This window comes from Amia ocellicauda, chromosome 14 (genome assembly GCF_036373705.1).
Source record: "Amia ocellicauda isolate fAmiCal2 chromosome 14, fAmiCal2.hap1, whole genome shotgun sequence".
Classification (NCBI taxonomy): Eukaryota; Metazoa; Chordata; class Actinopteri; order Amiiformes; family Amiidae; genus Amia; species Amia ocellicauda.
The window spans coordinates 22,310,809-22,335,424 of NC_089863.1; the positions used below are offsets into that span (position 1 = coordinate 22,310,809).

Genomic DNA, 24,616 nt, shown 5'->3' on the forward strand with positions numbered 1-24,616 from the left:
TTGCACATGGAAAGTTTTCATACAGTAACTTCTGAATATAATGTTGTCTATACCCTTTTAGCTATTCGTAATATCTCTTAACAGAAACTTGTATTTATTATGCTGTCTCCAATCATCTAAAGCAGAAGTATTTACAAGTTGCCACAGAGAGAGACCGGAGAGTACAGGTGAGAGGTAGCCATCTTGTTGTTTGACTAGTTTCAGAATAGTCTTAGCATTGCTCATTTTGTTTTAAGTTTGCCTTAAATTGACATTAGCATTGTCTGTAGTTTGCCTAAATTGAAGCCAATTCAGTTCAGCTGCTGAGTTGGTGAAAGTAAACAGGTTGTAGAAGGGAGTTTCTGTCTAGGACTAGCAGGAATTATGTTGTAGGAGGAGCCAGGTGGGGCCAATTAGGTGTGAATTGGGGGTAGGTAGACAAAAGCTACTTAAAGCAGCTGTTGAGAAAGAGCTGTGCTGTTTTTCGCTGACAAAAGTTAGGCAGTTGACTAGCAGCAGGAACCAAGAGAAGTACAAACAAACAAACAAACAAACAAACAAAAAGTAACATTTAGAAGCATGTGGCCACTACAGTGTCAGGTTTGCAGAATGATTGCCTTCCTGGATGAACTCATCCAAGAAGGCTTCATATGAGAACGTTGTCGGCAGGTTGAAATCCTAGAGATCAATTGATCTTGAGGCTCAGCTTGTCGATCTGCGCTGTATTAGGGATATAGAAGAATTGGTCAATCAGCCCATGAGAGAGATGGTGTGCACGCCAAAACCTAGGAGAGTTGAGACCTTAGAGCAGGACAGCGTAGAGAACTGCTGGGTTACAGTAGGTCGTAACCGCAGAAAAGGGCGTGCACACCCCGTAGAGACACCCCAAGAGCTTGAATTGCCCAACAGGTTCCAACTGCTGGACACCGAGTTGGACAGTGACAGCTCAGAGGGTGATGGGGGGCAGTTGAGCACCAGAGCACCATGGTGCCCAATCCCCCCCCAGACGAAGGAGGTAGTTATAGTAGGAGACTCAATTCTTAGAGGTGTAGATCACACAGTGTGTTCTAGTGACATGGAGACCCGCATTGGTATCTTGCCTGCCTGGTGCTCAGGTTGCAGATCTCCCTAAACTAGTAGACGGGCTACTGGCCAAATCCGGGGGGAATCCACAGGTCATGGTCAGGGAGACAGGCAGAGATTAGAAAGTTTAACACGTGGTTGAAAGCTTGGTGTAGGGAAGAGGGGTTTAGGTTTATGGAGCATTGGTCTTTCTTCTGGGATAGATGGGACCTGTACAAACCGGACGGTCTACATCTAAACAGAAGGGGGGCTAATGCATTGGAAGAGCGTATGTGCAGTGAAATTGAGAATCATTTAAACTAGGAACCAGGGGGGCAGGGAGCTTTGACAATGGGAGATGTTCCACTAAGGAAAGGAAACCAAGGCAAACTGCCAGTAGGAAAGTCCTGAAATGTTTGTACCTCAATGCCAGGAGTATAAGGAACAAGATGTTAGACTTGGAAGCCACAGTGCTGGTGTGTGACTATGATGTTGTAGGAGTGACAGAAACATGGCTTACAGAAAATGATGGGGATGAATACAAGTTGGAAGGATACACACAGTTTAGGTGAGACAGGCAAAATCGAAGAGGGGGTGGGGTAGCATTATATGTGAAAAATGACATTGAGGCAGAAGAACTTGTATTAGATCCCAGTAATGGAACAGAATCTTTGTGGGTGAAACGTTTGAACAAGAGATCTGGAGGATTAGCGGTAGGAGTGTGTTACAGGCCACCAAACTCAGATTTTCAGAAAGATGCTGCATTGTACAGTGTAATCAGGACTGCATGTAGCAAGGATGTGGCTGTTATAATGGGGGATTTCAATTTCCCAAACTAAGACTGGGAAAGCCCAGTGGGGACTACAGAAGCAGAAATGGAAATGGTTGAGATGGTAAATGACTGCTTTCTAACTCAATTTGTCAGGGAACCAACCAGAGAGAGCGCATGTATTGACTTGATCTTTTCAAATGACCAAGATAGAGTCAGGGGGACAGTAGTTAGAGAACCAATGGCAAATTGTGATCACAATATGGTTATCTTTGAGGCATTCTTTCAAAAAACAAGGTCCAAGTCTAAAACAATGGTCTACAATTTTAGAAAAGCAAATCTTGAAGATATGAGACTGCACTTAGAAGAGGTAGACTGGAGCACACTGGATACAGAGTTAGTTGAAAATGCATGGGTATATTTTAAGAATATACTAATCGAGGCTCAGGTCCAATTTGTACCAAAACTTAGCAAATTGAGGAACAAAAAACATTGGCCAAAATGGTTTAATAGAGGTATGCAAAAAATATAAAGAGAAAGACAATGTTGTATAGTGCATACAAAAGGGATGGTGACGAAACAAAATACATAGAATATGTTGAGCTGCAAAGAGATCTTTAGAAAGGGATCAGGAAAGCAAAGAGGGAATTAGAAAGAAACATAGCTCTTGGAGCTCAAACCAATGCAAAACTGAGCCAGGAAATTGCAGACCAATCAGTCTGACCTGCATCACCTGTAAAATGTTGGAAAAAATGATTAGACAGAAAATAGAGGCGCATCTCAATGAAAACCATATTCTCAGAGCTAGTCAACATGGGTTTAGACGAGGCAGATCATGTCTTACTAATTTATTAGAATGTTTAGAACATGCAACTGCAGCTGTAGATCACGTGAAAGCATATGATATGATATACTTAGATTTCCAAAAAGCTTTTGATAAGGTTCCACACCAAAGACTGATCCTCAAATTGGAAGCTGTAGGCATTCAGGGTAATGTAAGTAGATGGATTATGAACTGGTTGATGTCTAGGAAACAGAGGGTGTCGATTAGAGGAGTCACTTCTAACTGGAATGAGGTTGTTAGTGGAGTTCCACAGGGATCAGTACTAGGGCCTTTGCTTTTTCTAATCTATATTAATGATCTGGACTCTGGGATAGTTAGCAAACTTGTCAAATTTGCAGATGATACTAAAATAGGTGGCTCAGCAGATACAATCTTGGCAGCACAGGCTATTCAGAGGGACTTAGATAATATTCAGTTGTGGGCTGACACCTGGCAAATGAAATTCAATGTGGACAAGTGCAAGGTAATACATGCAGGTAACAAAAATGTCCACTATAATTACACTATGGGAGGTACAGATCTAGATGAAGTAACGCATGAGAAAGACCTAGGAGTCTATGTGGACTCCTCATTTTCTCCATCCAAGCAATGTGGGGAAGCAATAAAAAAGGCAAACAGAATGCTAGGGTATATTGTCAAAAGTGTAGAATTTAAAACAAGGGCAGTAATGTTAAGACTGTACAATGCGCTAGTTAGACCTCATCTGGAATACTGTGTACAGTTCTGGGCACCACACTTCAAGAAGGATATTGCTGCCTTAGAGGCAGTTCAGAGGAGAGCAACCAGACTTATTCCAGGTCTGAAGGGAAAGTCCTACTCGGAGAGACTGAGGGAACTGAACCTTTTCACCCTGGAACAGAGGAGACTACGTGGGGACTTGATCCAAGTCTTCAAAATCATGAAAGGCATCGACCACATCAAACCAGAGGAGCTTTTCCAGATCAGCAGGGACACACGCACCCGGGGACACAAATGGAAATTGGGCTTCAAGGCATTCAAAACGGAAAACAGGAGACACTTCTTTACACAGAGAGTAGTCACAATCTGGAATAAACTACCCAGCGATGTTGTTTAAGCTGAAAGTTTGGGAACATTTAAAAATGGTCTGGAAAGGATCCTTGGATCACTTCGATATTATTGAACACCAAACGAGCATGAAGAGTCGAATGGTCCCCTCTCGTTTGTAAACTTTCATATGTTCTTAAAAGTGTCTGAAGCAGCATGAAAGAGCACACTAAGCAGCTGAGAACAGACAGAGAGGGGAGTGAATATTGCGCTGGCCGGGAATTGAACCCGGGTCAACTGCTTGGAAGGCAGCTATGCTAACCACTATACCACCAACACTTGAACAAGAAAAGTCTAGCCGCTGTATTCTGGAATGAATAAAGAAATGAAATGACAAGGGCAATCAAAGCAAGTAAGACAGTAGGCTGTGTGGCATACGCTACCCAGAAATCGAACGCAACTCACAAGAACAGGAACCTTGTATGATACCACTACACCACTGGCGCTGCGGGGAAGCTCTAGATTCTGTCACCGAAGCAAATGCACAAGACATATAAAACGCGTCCCCTGGGGCACAATGGTCTTTTAATAATTATCTGTAATAATCTGCAGTCGAACTGCTTAATACGAACCTAGCTAATCACTACATCACAGGCGCATGGTTGTCATTCAGGGAAAATATGTGTTCACGAATGTTCATCGGAGTGGTTGTCATGCTAAGAGGTCAGTTGGAGTAGAGGTAGCTGGCCATGCCGTGCCTCGTTGGCGCAGTAGGTAGCGCGTCAGTCTCATAATCTGAAGGTGGTGAGTTCAACCCTATCACGGGGCAAGCTCTTTTCCTTTATCTTTGAGTTCTACCACACTGATCTCCAGCTGCAGAAAAAAGGCGCACACCTGTGCAATAAAGTGGTTGCTTGCGCTGTCTGAAGAAATTCATGGCAAAATGCCAAATCCTGGGATGGAACAAGGGACCTTTAGATGTTCAGTCTATCGCTCCCCCAACTGAGCTACTTCGGCCATTGGTGAGATGACGTCGTGATCCCAAAAGTCAAAGTGAAGGAAGCCCTGGCAGAACACAGTCATTGAAAAGTTCATTGTTTTCCATGACGTCGGCAACGACTCAATTTGATCACTGCAGCACAAGTCAGGATGGCCGAGTGGTGTAAGGTGCTGCGTGCAGGTCATCGTCTCCTGTAGAGGCTTGGCTTTGAATCCCACCTCTGACAAGGGTCCTTTTACCACTCAGGAGCACACACTTACCCGTGCTGGCGACAAGGACAACAAGAGTTGAGGACTGTGTTGAAAACGACATTACACAAAGAATTCAATGTTGAAAGAAATACATCAATACATAAATCAATGCACATGTATTTATTCATTGATTGATTGACTTCAACATGTCTTAATTTAGTCACTGTACCCACAAAGCAACACTCAGCATAGTGGAGGCTATAGCTCGGCGTTATTGCGTGTACCTTACATGTATCACCCCTGGCACCTGGCCCTGATAACTCCCTACTTTTTGACCACAGTCTGTCTGTGACTTGAACCCGAGAAGTAAAAATGATGCACATGGGCGCTTGCAATCTCGTTGTTTCAATCACATATCACAGTGGATGCGTACACACGGTGTTTCTAGGGGATTGCTGGGACAGTAACGAATGTGTTCCTTGCTTTACATGTCATCTAGCGCACAGTAGCTTTTTCTCCTTCTTTTTGACCATTTCATCCACATATTGTGCCTTTGGGGAACGCCTCCGAAACAGATTTAGAATGCTCTGAGATTCAAGAAACAACAGTGCAACTCTTTTCCAGGGTTGTGGGTAACGCGTTACTAAGTAACGCATTACAGTAATGTTATTACTTTTGGTAGTAACGAGTAACGTAACGTAGTATGGTTCCAAAAGGAGTAATAATATTACAGTTACTGATTCCTTTTTTTGTTCTCGTTACTGCATTACACATTGTAACGATATGGTCTTAATAAGGACGATAAGGACGTCTATGTCGTACATTAAAAATATTAGAAAAACTGTCGTTTGCAGTTACAAATCTGTAGTAAGAGTAATAAGTTAAAGGAGTCAAGTTGAGACATTTAAGATGCAGATCTACTAGCACATATCTTGATGATGATTACAATAATAACAATAATAAAAATAAATAGCAAAGATGTATTTTAGTGTTGCACGTTTTCTTATGGTAACGTAATGCTTGTCTGAGTATAATGTTGTCTATACACGTTTAGCTACTGCTAATATCTCTTAACAGAAACGTGTATTTATTATGCTGTCTCCAATCATCTAAAGCACAAAGAATAAAACAGCCACAAAAGTCCTTTCCACACCAGGCTCTATCGCTCGTAGTGTTGCTTTCTGTCTTCATTTTTAAAACGAAACACAAAACCAAACCCACAATCGCTCCGCTCCTCCCACAACAGGGGGTGGACTTCCGACACTGGCCTGGTTTTCCTGTGGCGCTTTATTAAAACAACAAAAGATAACAGTATGTCTCTGTCATTATCAACTGCTTGTGTTGGTGTAGCTTTGAAATTGTTTATTGAGGTCCCGCAACGTTTGGGGTGTAATGCAGAGTAATGTAAAAGTAAAGTAACTAATTACATTCTCCAGGAAGTAATAAGTAAAGTGTTTAGTTACTTTTGATATGAGTAACGAGTACAATGTAAGACATTACTTTTTGTGAGTAACGACCCCAACACTGCTCTTTTCCTTCTCTTTTGGCTTGTTTGTTTGTTGTTGAAGGAGATACAAAGTTTGAGAGTGTCTCGTTTTATTTCTGAAATATAACTCCCAGAAAGTATGGTCTTTGTGTTCTTGAAATTGAATAACCTCAAAAGAAAGAAATGGTCCAATGAATTGCCGAAGAAAAGTCTAGCCGCTGTATTCTGGAATGAAGAAAAAAATGAAATGACAAGGGCAATCAAAGCAAGTAAGACAGTAGGCTGTGTGGCATACGCTAGCCAGAAATCGAACGCAACTCACAAGAACAGGAACCTTGTATGATACCACTACACCACTGGTGCAGCGGGGAAGCTCTAGATTCTGTCACCGAAGCAAATGCACAAGACATATAAAACGCGTCCCCTGGGGCACAATGGTCTTTTAATAATTATCTGTAATAATCTGCAGTCGAACTGCTTAATACGTACCTAGCTAATCACTACATCACAGGCGCATGGTTGTCATTCGGGGAAAATATGTGTTCACGAATGTTCATCGGAGTGGTTGTCATGCTAAGAGGTCAGTTGGAGTAGAGGGAGCTGGCCATGCCGTGCCTCGTTGGCGCAGTAGGTAGCGCGTCAGTCTCATAATCTGAAGGTGGTGAGTTCGACCCTCACACGGGGCAAGCACTCTACCTTTATCTTTGAGTTCTACCACACTGATCTCCAGCTGCAGAAAAAAGGTGCACACCTGTGCAATAAAGTGGTTGCTTGCGCTGTCTGAAGAAATTCATGGCAAAATGCCAAATCCTGGGATGGAACAAGGGACCTTTAGATGTTCAGTCTATCGCTCCTCCAACTGAGCTATTTCGGCCATTGGTGAGATGACGTCGTGATCCCAAAAGTCAAAGTGAAGGAAGCCCTGGCAGAACACAGTCATTGAAAAGTTCATTGTTTTCCATGACGTCGGCAACGACTCAATTTGATCACTGCAGCACAAGTCAGGATGGCCGAGTGGTGTAAGGTGCTGCGTGCAGGTCATCGTCTCCTGTAGAGGCTTGGCTTTGAATCCCACCTCTGACAAGGGTCCTTTTACCACTCAGGAGCACACACTTACCCGTGCTGGCGACAAGGACAACAAGAGTTGAGGACTGTGTTGAAAACGACATTACACAAAGAATTCAATGTTGAAAGACATACATCAATACATAAATCAATGGACATGTATTTATTCATTGATTGATTGACTTCAACATGTCTTAATTTAGTCGCTGTACCCACAAAGCAACACTCAGCATAGTGGAGGCTATAGCTCGGCGTTATTGCGTGTACCTTACATGTATCACCCCTGGCACCTGGCCCTGATAACTCCCTACTTTTTGACCACAGTCTGTCTGTGACTTCAACCCGAGAAGTAAAAATGATGCACATAAGGCGCTTGCAATCTCGTTGTTTCAATCACATATCACAGTGGATGCGTACACACGGTGTTTCTCGGAGATTGCTGGGACAGTAACGAATGTGTTCCTTGCTATACATGTCATCTAGCGCACAGTAGCTTTTTCTCCTTCTTTTTGCCCATATCATCCACATATTGTGCCTTTGGGGAACGCCTCCGAAACAGATTTAGAATGCTCTGAGATTCAAGAAACGACAGTGCAACTCTTTTCCAGGGTTGTGGGTAACGCGTTACTAAGTAACGCATTACAGTAATGTTATTACTTTTGGTAGTAACGAGTAACGTAACGTGGTATGGTTCCAAAAGGAGAAATAATATTACAGTTACTGATTCCTTTTTGTTGTTCTCGTTACTGCATTACACATTGTAACGATATGGTCTTAATAAGGACGATAAGGACATCTATGTCGTACATTAAAAATATTAGAAAAACTGTCGTTTGCAGTTACAAATCTGTAGTAAGAGTAATAAGTTAAAGGAGTCAAGTTGAGACATTTAAGATGCAGATCTACTAGCACATATCTTGATGATGATTACAATAATAACAATAATAAAAATAAATAGCAAAGATGTATTTTAGTGTTGCACGTTTTCTTATGGTAACGTAATGCTTGTCTGAGTATAATGTTGTCTATACACGTTTAGCTACTGCTAATATCTCTTAACAGAAACGTGTATTTATTATGCTGTCTCCAATCATCTAAAGCACAAAGAATAAAACAGCCACAAAAGTCCTTTCCACACCAGGCTCTATCGCTCGTAGTGTTGCTTTCTGTCTTCATTTTTAAAACGAAACACAGAACCAAACCCACAATCGCTCCGCTCCTCCCACAACAGGGGGTGGACTTCCGACACTGGCCTGGTTTTCCTGTGGCGCTTTATTAAAACAACAAAAGATAACAGTATGTCTCTGTCATTATCAACTGCTTGTGTTGGTGTAGCTTTGAAATTGTTTATTGAGGTCCCGCAACGTTTGGGGTGTAATGCAGAGTAATGTAAAAGTAAAGTAACTAATTACATTCTCCAGGAAGTAATAAGTAAAGTGTTTAGTTACTTTTGATATGAGTAACGAGTACAATGTAAGACATTACTTTTTGTGAGTAACGACCCCAAACACTGCTCTTTTCCTTCTCTTTTGGCTTGTTTGTTTGTTGTTGAAGGAGATACAAAGTTTGAGAGTGTCTCGTTTTATTTCTGAAATATAACTCCCAGAAAGTATGGTCTTTGTGTTCTTGAAATTGAATAACCTCAAAAGAAAGAAATGGTCCAATGAATTGCCGAAGAAAAGTCTAGCCGCTGTATTCTGGAATGAAGAAAAAAATGAAATGACAAGGGCAATCAAAGCAAGTAAGACAGTAGGCTGTGTGGCATACGCTAGCCAGAAATCGAACGCAACTCACAAGAACAGGAACCTTGTATGATACCACTACACCACTGGCGCTGCGGGGAAGCTCTAGATTCTGTCACCGAAGCAAATGCACAAGACATATAAAACGCGTCCCCTGGGGCACAATGGTCTTTTAATAATTATCTGTAATAATCTGCAGTCGAACTGCTTAATACGTACCTAGCTAATCACTACATCACAGGCGCATGGTTGTCATTCGGGGAAAATATGTGTTCACGAATGTTCATCGGAGTGGTTGTCATGCTAAGAGGTCAGTTGGAGTAGAGGGAGCTGGCCATGCCGTGCCTCGTTGGCGCAGTAGGTAGCGCGTCAGTCTCATAATCTGAAGGTGGTGAGTTTGACCCTCACACGGGGCAAGCACTCTTCCTTTATCTTTGAGTTCTACCACACTGATATCCAGCTGCAGAAAAAAGGCGCACACCTGTGCAATAAAGTGGTTGCTTGCGCTGTCTGAAGAAATTCATGGCAAAATGCCAAATCCTGGGATGGAACAAGGGACCTTTAGATGTTCAGTCTATCGCTCCCCCAACTGAGCTATTTCGGCCATTGCTGAGATGACGTCGTGATCCCAAAAGTCAAAGTGAAGGAAGCCCTGGCAGAACACAGTCATTGAAAAGTTCATTGTTTTCCATGACGTCGGCAACAACTCAATTTGATCACTGCAACACAAGTCAGGATGGCCGAGCGGTGTAAGGTGCTGCGTGCAGGTCATCGTCTCCTGTAGAGGCTTGGCTTGAATCCCACCTCTGAGAAGGGTCCTTTTACCACTCAGGAGCACACACTTACCCGTGCTGGCGACAAGGACAACAAGAGTTGAGGACTGTGTTGAAAACGACATTACACAAAGAATTCAATGTTGAAAGAAATACATCAATACATAAATCAATGGACATGTATTTATTCATTGATTGATTGACTTCAACATGTCTTAATTTAGTCGCTGTACCCACAAAGCAACACTCAGCATAGTGGAGGCTATAGCTCGGCGTTATTGCGTGTACCTTACATGTATCACCCCTGGCACCTGGCCCTGATAACTCCCTACTTTTTGACCACAGTCTGTCTGTGACTTCAACCCGAGAAGTAAAAATGATGCACATGGGCGCTTGCAATCTCGTTGTTTCAATCACATATCACAGTGGATGCGTACACACGGTGTTTCTCGGAGATTGCTGGGACAGTAACGAATGTGTTCCTTGCTTTACATGTCATCTAGCGCACAGTAGCTTTTTCTCCTTCTTTTTGCCCATATCATCCACATATTGTGCCTTTGGGGAACGCCTCCGAAACAGATTTAGAATGCTTGAGATTTAAGAAACGACAGTGCAACTCTTTTCCAGGGTTGTGGGTAACGCGTTACTAAGTAACGCATTACAGTAATGTTATTACTTTTGGTAGTAACGAGTAACGTAACGTGGTATGGTTCCAAAAGGAGTAATAATATTACAGTTACTGATTCCTTTTTTTTGTTCTCGTTACTGCATTACACATTGTAACGATATGGTCTTAATAAGGACGATAAGGACGTCTATGTCGTACACTAAAAATATTAGAAAAACTGTCGTTTGCAGTTACAAATCTGTAGTAAGAGTAATAAGTTAAAGGAGTCAAGTTGAGACATTTAAGATGCAGATCTACTAGCACATATCTTGATGATGATTACAATAATAACAATAATAAAAATAAATAGCAAAGATGTATTTTAGTGTTGCACGTTTTCTTATGGTAACGTAATGCTTGTCTGAGTATAATGTTGTCTATACACGTTTAGCTACTGCTAATATCTCTTAACAGAAACGTGTATTTATTATGCTGTCTCCAATCATCTAAAGCACAAAGAATAAAACAGCCACAAAAGTCCTTTCCACACCAGGCTCTATCGCTCGTAGTGTTGCTTTCTGTCTTCATTTTTAAAACGAAACACAGAACCAAACCCACAATCGCTCCGCTCCTCCCACAACAGGGGGTGGACTTCCGACACTGGCCTGGTTTTCCTGTGGCGCTTTATTAAAACAACAAAAGATAACAGTATGTCTCTGTCATTATCAACTGCTTGTGTTGGTGTAGCTTTGAAATTGTTTATTGAGGTCCCGCAACGTTTGGGGTGTAATGCAGAGTAATGTAAAAGTAAAGTAACTAATTACATTCTCCAGGAAGTAATAAGTAAAGTGTTTAGTTACTTTTGATATGAGTAACGAGTACAATGTAAGACATTACTTTTTGTGAGTAACGACCCCAAACACTGCTCTTTTCCTTCTCTTTTGGCTTGTTTGTTTGTTGTTGAAGGAGATACAAAGTTTGAGAGTGTCTCGTTTTATTTCTGAAATATAACTCCCAGAAAGTATGGTCTTTGTGTTCTTGAAATTGAATAACCTCAAAAGAAAGAAATGGTCCAATGAATTGCCGAAGAAAAGTCTAGCCGCTGTATTCTGGAATGAAGAAAAAAATGAAATGACAAGGGCAATCAAAGCAAGTAAGACAGTAGGCTGTGTGGCATACGCTAGCCAGAAATCGAACGCAACTCACAAGAACAGGAACCTTGTATGATACCACTACACCACTGGCGCTGCGGGGAAGCTCTAGATTCTGTCACCGAAGCAAATGCACAAGACATATAAAACGCGTCCCCTGGGGCACAATGGTCTTTTAATAATTATCTGTAATAATCTGCAGTCGAACTGCTTAATACGTACCTAGCTAATCACTACATCACAGGCGCATGGGTGTCATTCGGGGAAAATATGTGTTCACGAATGTTCATCGGAGTGGTTGTCATGCTAAGAGGTCAGTTGGAGTAGAGGGAGCTGGCCATGCCGTGCCTCGTTGGCGCAGTAGGTAGCGCGTCAGTCTCATAATCTGAAGGTGGTGAGTTCGACCCTCACACGGGGCAAGCACTCTTCCTTTATCTTTGAGTTCTACCACACTGATCTCCAGCTGCAGAAAAAAGGCGCACACCTGTGCAATAAAGTGGTTGCTTGCGCTGTCTGAAGAAATTCATGGCAAAATGCCAAATCCTGGGATGGAACAAGGGACCTTTAGATGTTCAGTCTATCGCTCCCCCAACTGAGCTATTTCGGCCATTGGTGAGATGACGTCGTGATCCCAAAAGTCAAAGTGAAGGAAGCCCTGGCAGAACACAGTCATTGAAAAGTTCATTGTTTTCCATGACGTCGGCAACGACTCAATTTGATCACTGCAACACAAGTCAGGATGGCCGAGTGGTGTAAGGTGCTGCGTGCAGGTCATCGTCTCCTGTAGAGGCTTGGCTTGAATCCCACCTCTGACAAGGGTCCTTTTACCACTCAGGAGCACACACTTACCCATGCTGGCGACAAGGACAACAAGAGTTGAGGACTGTGTTGAAAACGACATTACACAAAGAATTCAATGTTGAAAGAAATACATCAATACATAAATCAATGGACATGTATTTATTCATTGATTGATTGACTTCAACATGTCTTAATTTAGTCGCTGTACCCACAAAGCAACACTCAGCATAGTGGAGGCTATAGCTCGGCGTTATTGCGTGTACCTTACATGTATCACCCCTGGCACCTGGCCCTGATAACTCCCTACTTTTTGACCACAGTCTGTCTGTGACTTCAACCCGAGAAGTAAAAATGATGCACATGGGCGCTTGCAATCTCGTTGTTTCAATCACATATCACAGTGGATGCGTACACACGGTGTTTCTCGGAGATTGCAGAGACAGTAACGAATGTGTTCCTTGCTTTACATGTCATCTAGCGCACAGTAGCTTTTTCTCCTTCTTTTTGCCCATATCATCCACATATTGTGCCTTTGGGGAACGCCTCCGAAACAGATTTAGAATTCTTGAGATTTAAGAAACGACAGTGCAACTCTTTTCCAGGGTTGTGGGTAACGCGTTACTAAGTAACGCATTACAGTAATGTTATTACTTTTGGTAGTAACGAGTAACGTAACGTGGTATGGTTCCAAAAGGAGTAATAATATTACAGTTACTGATTCCTTTTTTTTGTTCTCGTTACTGCATTACACATTGTAACGATATGGTCTTAATAAGGACGATAAGGACGTCTATGTCGTACATTAAGAATATTAGAAAAACTGTCGTTTGCAGTTACAAATCTGTAGTAAGAGTAATAAGTTAAAGGAGTCAAGTTGAGACATTTAAGATGCAGATCTACTAGCACATATCTTGATGATGATTACAATAATAACAATAATAAAAATAAATAGCAAAGATGTATTTTAGTGTTGCACGTTTTCTTATGGTAACGTAATGCTTGTCTGAGTATAATGTTGTCTATACACGTTTAGCTACTGCTAATATCTCTTAACAGAAACGTGTATTTATTATGCTGTCTCCAATCATCTAAAGCACAAAGAATAAAACAGCCACAAAAGTCCTTTCCACACCAGGCTCTATCGCTCGTAGTGTTGCTTTCTGTCTTCATTTTTAAAACGAAACACAAAACCAAACCCACAATCGCTCCGCTCCTCCCACAACAGGGGGTGGACTTCCGACACTGGCCTGGTTTTCCTGTGGCGCTTTATTAAAACAACAAAAGATAACAGTATGTCTCTGTCATTATCAACTGCTTGTGTTGGTGTAGCTTTGAAATTGTTTATTGAGGTCCCGCAACGTTTGGGGTGTAATGCAGAGTAATGTAAAAGTAAAGTAACTAATTACATTCTCCAGGAAGTAATAAGTAAAGTGTTTAGTTACTTTTGATATGAGTAACGAGTACAATGTAAGACATTACTTTTTGTGAGTAACGACCCCAAACACTGCTCTTTTCCTTCTCTTTTGGCTTGTTTGTTTGTTGTTGAAAGAGATACAAAGTTTGAGAGTGTCTCGTTTTATTTCTGAAATATAACTCCCAGAAAGTACGGTCTTTGTGTTCTTGAAATTGAATAACCTCAAAAGAAAGAAATGGTCCAATGAATTGCCGAAGAAAAGTCTAGCCGCTGTATTCTGGAATGAAGAAAAAAATGAAATGACAAGGGCAATCAAAGCAAGTAAGACAGTAGGCTGTGTGGCATACGCTAGCCAGAAATCGAACGCAACTCACAAGAACAGGAACCTTGTATGATACCACTACACCACTGGCGCTGCGGGGAAGCTCTAGATTCTGTCACCGAAGCAAATGCACAAGACATATAAAACGCGTCCCCTGGGGCACAATGGTCTTTTAATAATTATCTGTAATAATCTGCAGTCGAACTGCTTAATACGTACCTAGCTAATCACTACATCACAGGCGCATGGTTGTCATTCGGGGAAAATATGTGTTCACGAATGTTCATCGGAGTGGTTGTCATGCTAAGAGGTCAGTTGGAGTAGAGGGAGCTGGCCTTGCAGTGCCTCGTTGGCGCAGTAGGTAGCGCGTCAGTCTCATAATCTGAAGGTGGTGAGTTCGACCCTCACATGGGGCAAGCACTCTTCCTTTATCTTTGAGTTCTACCACACTGATCTCCAGCTGCAGAAAAAAGGCGCACACCTGTGCAATAAAGTGGTTGCTTGCGCTGTCTGAAGAAATTCATGGCAAAATGCCAAATCCTGGGATGGAACAAGGGACCTTTAGATGTTCAGTCTATCGCTCCCCCAACTGAGCTATTTCGGCCGTTGGTGAGATGACGTCGTCATCCCAAAAGTCAAAGTGAAGGAAGCCCTGGCAGAACACAGTCATTGAAAAGTTCATTGTTTTCCATGACGTCGGCAACGACTCAATTTGATCACCGCAACACAAGTCAGGATGGCCGAGTGGTGTAAGGTGCTGCGTGCAGGTCATCGTCTCCTGTAGATGCTTGGCTTTGAATCCCACCTCTGACAAGGGTCCTTTTACCACTCAGGAGCACACACTTACCCGTGCTGGCGACAAGGACAACAAGAGTTGAGGACTGTGTTGAAAACGACATTACACAAAGAATTCAATGTTGAAAGAAATACATCAATACATAAATCAATGGACATGTATTTATTCATTGATTGATTGACTTCAACATGTCTTAATTTAGTCGCTGTACCCACAAAGCAACACTCAGCATAGTGGAGGCTATAGCTCGGCGTTATTGCGTGTACCTTACATGTATCACCCCTGGCACCTGGCCCTGATAACTCCCTACTTTTTGACCACAGTCTGTCTGTGACTTGAACCCGAGAAGTAAAAATGATGCACATGGGCGCTTGCAATCTCGTTGTTTCAATCACATATCACAGTGGATGCGTACACACGGTGTTTCTCGGAGATTGCTGGGACAGTAACGAATGTGTTCCTTGCTTTACATGTCATCTAGCGCACAGTAGCTTTTTCTCCTTCTTTTTGCCCATATCATCCACATATTGTGCCTTTGGGGAACGCCTCCGAAACAGATTTAGAATGCTCTGAGATTCAAGAAACGACAGTGCAACTCTTTTCCAGGGTTGTGGGTAACGCGTTACTAAGTAACGCATTACAGTAATGTTATTACTTTTGGTAGTAACGAGTAACGTAACGTGGTATGGTTCCAAAAGGAGTAATAATATTACAGTTACTGATTCCTTTATTTTGTTCTCATTACTGCATTACACATTGTAACGATATGGTCTTAATAAGGACGATAAGGACGTCTATGTCGTACATTAAAAATATTAGAAAAACTGTCGTTTGCAGTTACAAATCTGTAGTAAGAGTAATAAGTTAAAGGGGTCAAGTTGAGACATTTAAGATGCAGATCTACTAGCACATATCTTGATGATGATTACAATATTAACAATAATAAAAATAAATAGCAAAGATGTATTTTAGTGTTGCACGTTTTCTTATGGTAACGTAATGCTTGTCTGAGTATAATGTTGTCTATACACGTTTAGCTACTGCTAATATCTCTTAACAGAAACGTGTATTTATTATGCTGTCTCCAATCATCTAAAGCACAAAGAATAAAACAGCCACAAAAGTCCTTTCCACACCAGGCTCTATCGCTCGTAGTGTTGCTTTCTGTCTTCATTTTTAAAATGAAACACAAAACCAAACCCACAATCGCTCCGCTCCTCCCACAACAGGGGGTGGACTTCCGACACTGGCCTGGTTTTCCTGTGGCGCTTTATTAAAACAACAAAAGATAACAGTATGTCTCTGTCATTATCAACTGCTTGTGTTGGTGTAGCTTTGAAATTGTTTATTGAGGTCCCGCAACGTTTGGGGTGTAATGCAGAGTAATGTAAAAGTAAAGTAACTAATTACATTATCCAGGAAGTAATAAGTAAAGTGTTTAGTTACTTTTGATTTGAGTAACGAGTACAATGTAAGACATTACTTTTTGTGAGAAACGACCCCAACACTGCTCTTTTCCTTCTCTTTTGGCTTGTTTGTTTGTTGTTGAAGGAGATACAAAGTTTGAGAGTGTCTCGTTTTATTTCTGAAATATAACTCCCAGAAAGTATGGTCTTTGTGTTCTTGAAATTGAATAACCTCAAAAGAAAGAAATGGTCCAATGAATTGCCGAGGAAAAGTCTAGCCGCTGTATTCTGGAATGAAGAAAAAAATGAAATGACAAGGGTAATCAAAGCAAGTAAGACAGTAGGCTGTGTGGCATACGCTAGCCAGAAATCGAACGCAACTCACAAGAACAGGAACCTTGTATGATACCACTACACCACTGGCGCTGCGGGGAAGCTCTAGATTCTGTCACCGAAGCAAATGCACAAGACATATAAAACGCGTCCCCTGGGGCACAATGGTCTTTTAATAATTATCTGTAATAATCTGCAGTCGAACTGCTTAATACATACCTAGCTAATCACTACATCACAGGCGCATGGTTGTCATTCGGGGAAAATATGTGTTCACGAATGTTCATCGGAGTGGTTGTCATGCTAAGAGGTCAGTTGGAGTAGAGGGAGCTGCCAATGCGTGCCTTGTTGGCGCAGTAGGTAGCGCGTCAGTCTCATAATCTGAAGGTGGTGAGTTCGACCCTCACACGGGGCAAGCACTCTTCCTTTATCTTTGAGTTCTACCACACTGATCTCCAGCTGCAGAGAAAAGGCGCACACCTGTGCAATAAAGTGGTTGCTTGCGCTGTCTGAAGAAATTCATGGCAAAATGCCAAATCCTGGGATGGAACAAGGGACCTTTAGATGTTCAGTCTATCGCTCCCCCAACTGAGCTATTTCGGCCATTGGTGAGATGATGTCGTAATCCCAAAAGTCAAAGTGAAGGAAGCCCTGGCAGAACACAGTCATTGAAAAGTTCATTGTTTTCCATGACGTCGGCAACGACTCAATTTGATCACCGCAACACATGTCGGGATGGCCGAGTGGTGTAAGGTGCTGCGTGCAGGTCATCGTCTCCTGTAGAGGCTTGGCTTTGAATCCCACCTCTGACAAGGGTCCTTTTACCACTCAGGAGCACACACTTACCCGTGCTGGCGACAAGGACAACAAGAGTTGAGGACTGTGTTGAAAACGACATTACACAAAGAATTCAATGTTGAAAGAAATACATCAATACATAAATCAATGGACATGTATTTATTCATTGATTGATTGACTTCAACATGTCTTAATTTAGTCGCTGTACCCACAAAGCAACACTCAGCATAGTGGAGGCTATAGCTCGGCGTTATTGCGTGTACCTTACATGTATCACCCCTGGCACCTGGCCCTGATAACTCCCTACTTTTTGACCACAGTCTGTCTGTGACTTCAACCCGAGAAGTAAAAATGATGCACATGGGCGCTTGCAATCTCGTTGTTTCAATCACATATCACAGTGGATGCGTACACACGGTGTTTCTCGGAGATTGCTGGGACAGTAACGAATGTGTTCCTTGCTTTACATGTCATCTAGCGCACAGTAGCTTTTTCTCCTTCTTTTTGCCCATATCATCCACATATTGTGCCTTTGGGGAACGCCTCCGAAACAGATTTAGAATGCCCTGAGATTCAAGAAACGACAGTGCAACTCTTTTCCAGGGTTGTGGGTAACGCGTTACTAAGTAACGCATTACAGTAATGTTATTACTTTTGGTAGTAACGAGTAACATAACATGGTATGGTTCCAAAAGGAGTAATAATATTACAGTTACTGATTCCTTTTTTTTGTTCTCGTTACTGCATTACACATTGTAACGATATGGTCTTAATAAGGACGATAAGGACGTCTATGTCGTACATTAAAAATATTAGAAAAACTGTCGTTTGCAGTTACAAATCTGTAGTAAGAGTAATAAGTTAAAGGAGTCAAGTTGAGACATTTAAGATGCAGATCTACTAGCACATATCTTGATGATGATTACAATAATAACAATAATAAAAATAAATAGCAAAGATGTATTTTAGTGTTGCACGTTTTCTTATGGTAACGTAATGCTTGTCTGAGTATAATGTTGTCTATACACATTTAGCTACTGCTAATATCTCTTAACAGAAACGTGTATTTATTATGCTGTCTCCAATCATCTAAAGCACAAAGAATAAAACAGCCACAAAAGTCCTTTCCACACCAGGCTCTATCGCTCGTAGTGTTGCTTTCTGTCTTCATTTTTAAAACGAAACACAAAACCAAACCCACAATCGCTCCGCTCCTCCCACAACAGGGGGTGGGCTTCCGACACTGGCCTGGTTTTCCTGTGGCGCTTTATTAAAACAACAAAAGATAACAGTATGTCTCTGTCATTATCAACTGCTTGTGTTGGTGTAGCTTTGAAATTGTTTATTGAGGTCCCGCAACGTTTGGGGTGTAATGCAGAGTAATGTAAAAGTAAAGTAACTAATTACATTCTCCAGGAAGTAATAAGTAAAGTGTTTAGTTACTTTTGATATGAGTAACGAGTACAATGTAAGACATTACTTTTTGTGAGAAACGACCCCAACACTGCTCTTTTCCTTCTCTTTTGGTTTGTTTGTTTGTTGTTGAAGGAGATACAAAGTTTGAGAGTGTCTCGTTTTATTTCTGAAATATAACTCCCAGAAAGTATGGTCTTTGTGTTCTTGAAATTGAATAACCTCAAAAGAAAGAAATGGTCCAATGAATTGCCAAGGAAAAGTCTAGCCGCTGTATTCTGGAATGAAGAAAGAAATGAAATGACAAGGGCAATCAAAGCAAGTAAGACAGTAGGCTGTGTGGCATACGCTAGCCAGAAATCGAACGCAACTCACAAGAACAGGAACCTTGTATGATACCACTACACCACTGGCGCTGCGGGGAAGCTCTAGATTCTGTCACCGAAGCAAATGCACAAGACATATAAAACGCGTCCCCTGGGGCACAATGGTCTTTTAATAATTATCTGTAATAATCTGCAGTCGAACTGCTTAATACGTACCTAGCTAATCACTACATCACAGGCGCATGGTTGTCATTCGGGGAAAATATGTGTTCACGAATGTTCATCGGAGTGGTTGTCATGCTAAGAGGTCAGTTGGAGTAGAGGTAGCTGGCCATGCCGTGCCTCGTTGGCGCAGTAGGTAGCGCGTCAGTCTCATAATCTGAAGGTGGTGAGTTCGACCCTCACACGGGGCAAGCACTCTTCCTTTATCTTTGAGTTCTACCACACTGATCTCCAGCTGCAGAAAAAAGGCGCACACCTGTGCAATAAAGTGGTTGCTTGCGCTGTCTGAAGAAATTCATGGCAAAATGCCAAATCCTGGGATGGAACAAGGGACCTTTAGATGTTCAGTCTATCGCTCCCCCAACTGAGCTATTTTGGCCATTGGTGAGATGACGTCGTGATCCCAAAAGTCAAAGTGAAGGAAGCCCTGGCAGAACACAGTCATTGAAAAGTTCATTGTTTTCCATGACGTCGGCAACGACTCAATTTGATCACTGCAGCACAAGTCAGGATGGCCGAGTGGTGTAAGGTGCTGCGTGCAGGTCATCGTCTCCTGTAGATGCTTGGCTTTGAATCCCACCTCTGACAAGGGTCCTTTTACCACTCAGGAGCACACACTTACCCGTGCTGGCGACAAGGACAACAAGAGTTGAGGACTGTGTTGAAAACGACATTACACAAAGAATTCAATGTTGAAAGAAATACATCAATACATAAATCAATGGACATGTATTTATTCATTGATTGATTGACTTCAACATGTCTTAATTTAGTCGCTGTACCCACAAAGCAACACTCAGCATAGTGGAGGCTATAGCTCGGCGTTATTGCGTGTACCTTACATGTATCACCCCTGGCACCTGGCCCTGATAACTCCCTACTTTTTGACCACAGTCTGTCTGTGACTTGAACCCGAGAAGTAAAAATGATGCACATGGGCGCTTGCAATCTCGTTGTTTCAATCACATATCACAGTGGATGCGTACACACGGTGTTTCTCGGAGATTGCTGGGACATTAACGAATGTGTTCCTTGCTTTACATGTCATCTAGCGCACAGTAGCTTTTTCTCCTTCTTTTTGCCCATATCATCCACATATTGTGCCTTTGGGAAACGCCTCCGAAACAGATTTAGAATGCCCTGAGATTCAAGAAACGACAGTGCAACTCTTTCCAGGGTTGTGGGTAACGCGTTACTAAGTCTGAGTTGTAGAACCACGTGGGAAATTAGTGGAGAAGTCGCGGAGATAAAGCAAATAGAACTTTAATGGAGCCGGCTCGGAAGCTCCACGTCAGAAATAATTCCTTCAGTGAGACTTAATGTTTACAAACATGAGTACAACTTTATAGGAAAAATGACGTAACATCTTATGGCCGTTCATCCAATCAGAAGATACAGGTCCGGGTCCGTTTTACGATCTGTCCTCCCGTGAAGAGGTGATGGATCCAAAGCAGATGTCCGTCTTTGATGTGCACTAGGAAGATGCGATCCCACGGTCGTCATTTACCTAGTGTCAATCGTTCTTTAACAGAAACAATTCCTGCCTATCTGGAGAAACGATTAAGTCATAAACAAATTCTCAGGAGACAGCTCTAGGCTATTTCGGCACTGTGTAATCTTTCATTACTGACAGGAGTTTCTAACAAATCGACCTTGTTGACCCTTTACTTGTCCTGCTAAATCGAATGTGCTCAGTCTGTATACAAAACTACTTCTAATGCTAGTATTAATATAAAACATTATATAATAATCACAAAACACTTTCTTTAACTTCCAAAAAGAGTCTTCAGAGAGATGGTTGAAAATGCATGGGTATATTTTAAGAATATACTACACGAGGCTCAGGAACAATTTGTACCAAAACTTAGCAAATTGAGGAAGAAAAAACATTGGCCAAAATGGTTTAATAGAGGTATGCAAAAAATATAAAGAGGAAGACAATGTTGTATAGCACATACAAAAGGGATGGTGACGAAACAAAATACATAGAATATGTTGAGCTGCAAAGAGATCTTAAGAAAGGGATCAGGAAAGCAAAGAGGGAATTAGAAAGAAAAATAGCTCTTGGAGCTCAAACCAATGCAAAGAGATTTTTTCAATATCACAACAGCAAGCGGTTAATAAAGGAGGAGGTGAAACAGATAAAGGGCAAAAACGGAGGTATCTTGGAAAACGAACAAGATGTGGCACATATTCTAAATGAGTATTTCACAGAGGTTTTTAAAAAAGAAAAAACAGATGACATGCCACAGGTTGACAATCAGTCCAGTCAATCCCTAAGAGAGATCAGGATAAATGAGGAGGAGGTACTAAAGGGACTAGCAGAATTAAAAACAAACAAATCACCTGGGCCAGATGGGATATTTCCAACAGTACTTCAAGAAAATAGGTGGCTCAGCAGATACAATCTTGGCAGCACAGGCTATTCAGAGGAACTTAGATAATATTCAGTTGTGGGCTGACACCTGGCAAATGCAATTCAATGTGGACAAGTGCAAGGTAATACATGCAGGTAACAAAAATGTCCACTATAATTACACTATGGGAGGTACAAATCTACATGAAGTAACGCATGAGAAAGACCTAGGAGTCTATGTGGACTCCTCACTTTCTCCATCCAAGCAATGTGGGGAAGCAATAAGGAAGGCAAACAGAATGCTAGGGTATATTGTCAAAAGTGTAGAATTTAAAACAAGGGCAGTCATGTTAAGACTGTACAATGCGCTAGTTAGACCTCATCTGGAATACTGTGTACAGTTCTGGGCACCACACTTCAAAAAGGATATTGCTGCCTTAGAGGCAGTTCAGAGGAGAGCAACCAGACTTATTCCAGGTCTTCAAGGGAAAGTCCTATTCGGAGAGACTGAGAGAACTGAACCTTTTCACCCTGGTACAGAGGAGACTACCCGGGGACAGAAATGGAAATTGGGCTTCAAGGCATTCAAAACGGAAAACAGGAGACACTTCTTTACACAGAGAGTAGTCACAATCTGGAATAAACTACCCAGCGATGTGGTTGAAGCTGAAAGTTTGGGAACATTTAAAAATGGTCTGGAATGGATCCTTGGATCACTTCGATATTAATGAACACCAAACGAGCAAGATGGGTCGAATGGTCCCCTCTCGTTTGTTAACTCCCTTATGTTCTTAAAAGTGTCTGAAGCAGCATGAAAGAGCACACAAGGCAGCTGAGAACAGACAGAGAGGGGAGTGTATATTGCGTTGGCCGGTAATCGAACCCGTGTCAACTGCTTGGAAGGCAGCTATGCTAATCACTATACCACCAACGCTTTGAAACTGCTTCCCCACAATATCTCACTGTGGTAGAACATGATTCCAGGATTGCAAAGTGGCAGGCAATTTGTTTTCCAAATTGCAATCGGTGAACATTTGGGAAGCCCTGCGATATCTGCAGTTTCCTGTTCCTGAGTGCGGAAGGAAAATGTCCATTAGCATCTTTCCAGATTGCACTTTATTCAGACCTTTCCGAAATGAAACAAAACCAAAGTTGAAACATAGCAGAGGATGGTTTCGATCCATCGACCTCTGGGTTATGGGCCCAGCACGCTTCCGCTGCGCCACTCTGCTCCTTGGGCACTCATCCACCTGTTAACGTCACAGCCACTCCTATATTGCATATTGCAAGCAATACAAGTTTGCAAAGCCCTGCGTTATTTCCACTTTCCTGTTCAAGACTGCACACCGAGCTTCTCCATGCGCTGGAGCAGCTTTCCAGGTTTCAGTGCCTTCACATTTCACCCTGTATGTGCTGTGGGAAGCATCATGTCAATTGTTTTGAACTAAGCGGATCGGGGCTCAGTCTGAGCTCAGATCCGAGCTTAAAAATGACAGTGCTTCTGAGCAGCTGGGACTCAAAGCCACACTCCCTGGCTTAGGAACCCAGTGTCTGATCCACTAGGACACGGGGGCTCAGCCAGACAGTATCGGAAAATGGAAATAAATAAATAAATAAATAAATAAATAAAAAGATGCTGCGCGTTACACAATAGACACCAGGTAAAGAAGTGAATAGTTACAGGAACTGTCACGTAAGCTCCTCAACTTGAAATGGGCACATACGAACTCCTGTGAAATAACACGAGATGGATAACTACCCCTTCTCTGCTGCAGCAGAATGTGACTACCTATTGCGCAGATTACAATCAAATCAAGAAAGAGAGCGGGCTGATAATAACCTCAAAAGAAAGAAATGAAAATTCAGTCAATTGCTAAAGAAGAGTCTTGCCGCTGCATTCTGGAATGAAGAAAAGAATGAAATGACAAGTACAATCAAATCAAGAAAGAGAGCGGGCTGTGTCGGATGCGCCAGCCGGGAATCGAACCAGAGTCACAAGAATGGGACTCTTGTATGATACCACTACACCACTGGCGCTGCTGGGGAAGCTCTGGCTTGCGTCCTTGAAGCAAATTCATAGAAAGCGTCCCATGGGGCAAGATGATGTCTTAATGATTATTTTTATTAGTCTGTTGTCGATCTGCTTAATACGTACCTAGCCAATCACTACATCACAGGTGCAGAGACAATCAGTATGAAGGCGAACACGATTTCGTTAACGTGTGCCCATTTACAAGTTTAATGAATGTATACATAAATAAAGCAGATCTGGGTTTTCCTCTGAAACATTAAGGACTGGTTTCATAAATGCGTCCATAAGTCCATAAACGCCACGAGTGCAACTCTATTGTAGCTGCTGTTACTGTACAATTCATCGTGATACGTGCGTGTTTTATTTCAGCTGTAACTCGCCCTGGTTAAGCACGTCTACGGTGTAATTTAAAAATATTACAGAAATTGTCGATTGCAGTTACAAATCTGTAGTAAGAGTAATACGTTAAGGGAGTCAAGTTCAGCAATTTAAAATACAAATCTACTAGCACATATCTTGATAAAAATTACAATAATAACAATAATAATAATACATAGCAAATATTTATTTTAGTGTTGCACATGGAAAGTTTTCTTACAGTAACTTCTGAATATAATGTTGTCTATACCCTTTTAGCTATTCGTAATATCTCTTAACAGAAACGTGTATTTATTATGCTGTCTCCCATCATCTAAAGCACAAAGAATAAAACAGCCACAAAAG

General features: G+C 41.9%; 9 non-coding genes across 9 annotated transcripts; 7 read left to right on the forward strand and 2 right to left on the reverse strand.

The window, feature by feature from the left end:
• Positions 1-3,926: 3,926 nt before the first annotated feature.
• trnag-ucc (transfer RNA glycine (anticodon UCC)) lies at positions 3,927-3,998 on the reverse strand. The gene has a single exon. It is a non-coding gene; the product is annotated as a tRNA-Gly (tRNA).
• Positions 3,999-4,415: 417 nt separating this feature from the next.
• trnam-cau (transfer RNA methionine (anticodon CAU)) lies at positions 4,416-4,488 on the forward strand. Its single transcript has one exon. It is a non-coding gene; the product is annotated as a tRNA-Met (tRNA).
• Positions 4,489-6,949: 2,461 nt separating this feature from the next.
• Positions 6,950-7,022, forward strand: trnam-cau (transfer RNA methionine (anticodon CAU)). The gene has a single exon. It is a non-coding gene; the product is annotated as a tRNA-Met (tRNA).
• Positions 7,023-9,486: 2,464 nt separating this feature from the next.
• On the forward strand, positions 9,487-9,559 carry trnam-cau (transfer RNA methionine (anticodon CAU)). Its single transcript has one exon. It is a non-coding gene; the product is annotated as a tRNA-Met (tRNA).
• Positions 9,560-12,020: 2,461 nt separating this feature from the next.
• trnam-cau (transfer RNA methionine (anticodon CAU)) lies at positions 12,021-12,093 on the forward strand. Its single transcript has one exon. It is a non-coding gene; the product is annotated as a tRNA-Met (tRNA).
• A 2,461-nt stretch (positions 12,094-14,554) lies between these two features.
• trnam-cau (transfer RNA methionine (anticodon CAU)) lies at positions 14,555-14,627 on the forward strand. Its single transcript has one exon. It is a non-coding gene; the product is annotated as a tRNA-Met (tRNA).
• Positions 14,628-17,088: 2,461 nt separating this feature from the next.
• trnam-cau (transfer RNA methionine (anticodon CAU)) lies at positions 17,089-17,161 on the forward strand. Its single transcript has one exon. It is a non-coding gene; the product is annotated as a tRNA-Met (tRNA).
• A 2,462-nt stretch (positions 17,162-19,623) lies between these two features.
• trnam-cau (transfer RNA methionine (anticodon CAU)) lies at positions 19,624-19,696 on the forward strand. Its single transcript has one exon. It is a non-coding gene; the product is annotated as a tRNA-Met (tRNA).
• A 3,325-nt stretch (positions 19,697-23,021) lies between these two features.
• On the reverse strand, positions 23,022-23,093 carry trnam-cau (transfer RNA methionine (anticodon CAU)). Its single transcript has one exon. It is a non-coding gene; the product is annotated as a tRNA-Met (tRNA).
• Positions 23,094-24,616: the final 1,523 nt, after the last annotated feature.